The following is a 1,164-nucleotide window of genomic DNA, read 5'->3' on the forward strand; positions in this document are numbered from 1 at the left end:
TTCTGCTTTAAGACTCTTTTTCATAAGTGACTATACAAGGAATCATTTATTTTTCACTCTATAATCTGCTTGCACTATTCTACTTCACAGTAGTTATTATCAATTATTTACTTATTTATTTATAGTTTATTGACCACAACCTTCAACACACATGTAAGGGCAAGGTTTTTTAAAATAACACTTCTTGCTGCTCCCAGTGCCTTCACGGACACTTGTTAAGTGCCATTGAGTTTGTTCTGTCTCATAGCGACTGTATGCAAAACAGAAAGATACACAACTCAGTCCTGTACCATCTTCACAATTGTTATGATTGAGCCCATTGATTTAGTCACTGTGCCAATCCATCATGTGAGGATCTCCCTCTTCTTTGCACACCCTCTAATTTACTAGGCATGGCATCGTTTTCCATGGACTGGCCCTTCCTGATAACTTGTCTAAAGTTTTTCTTTCTTTTAAGGATCATTCTGGTTGTACTTCTTCCAAGACATATTGGTTTGTTCTTCTGACAGTACAATGTACTTTTAATATTCTTCCCCAACACGGTCTTAGTTATCTGTAACAGATATACCACAAGTGGATGCCTTCAACTAACAAAATTTTATTTATTCACTTTGTTGTTGTTGTTGTTAGGTAGCATTGAGTTGATTCTGACTTAGAGTGATCCTATATACATTACAGAATGAAAAAAAGTACATGTTTCTACACCATCTTCACAGTTGTTGCCACATCTGACCCCATCGCTGCTGTCACTGTATCAATCATCTACTAGGGAGGCTTTCTCTTTTTAACCAACCCTCCATTTTACCAGGAGTCCTAGTGTGGTGCTGTGGGTTAATGCACCAGACTGCAAAGCCATTTGAACTGCAAGGTTGGTGGTTCAAGCTCACCAGCTACTCTGCAGAAACCCTATCCAGGATCGCTATGGGTCGGAACCAACTTGATGGCACTTAACAACACCACTTTATCAAACATTATTTCCTTCTGGGACTGGTTTCTTTGATAACATTTCTGAAGTATGAGAGACAAAGTCTCTCCATTCTGGATCATAATGAGTATTCTGGCAGAAATTCTTCCAACACAGATTTGTTTCTTCTTCTGCCAATCCATGATACCTTCAATATTCTTCTCCAAAACCACCAATGAAATGTATTCATTCTTCTATGG

The sequence above is a fragment of the Chrysochloris asiatica genome, unplaced genomic scaffold (assembly GCF_000296735.1).
Source record: "Chrysochloris asiatica unplaced genomic scaffold, ChrAsi1.0 scaffold00268, whole genome shotgun sequence".
Classification (NCBI taxonomy): Eukaryota; Metazoa; Chordata; class Mammalia; order Afrosoricida; family Chrysochloridae; genus Chrysochloris; species Chrysochloris asiatica.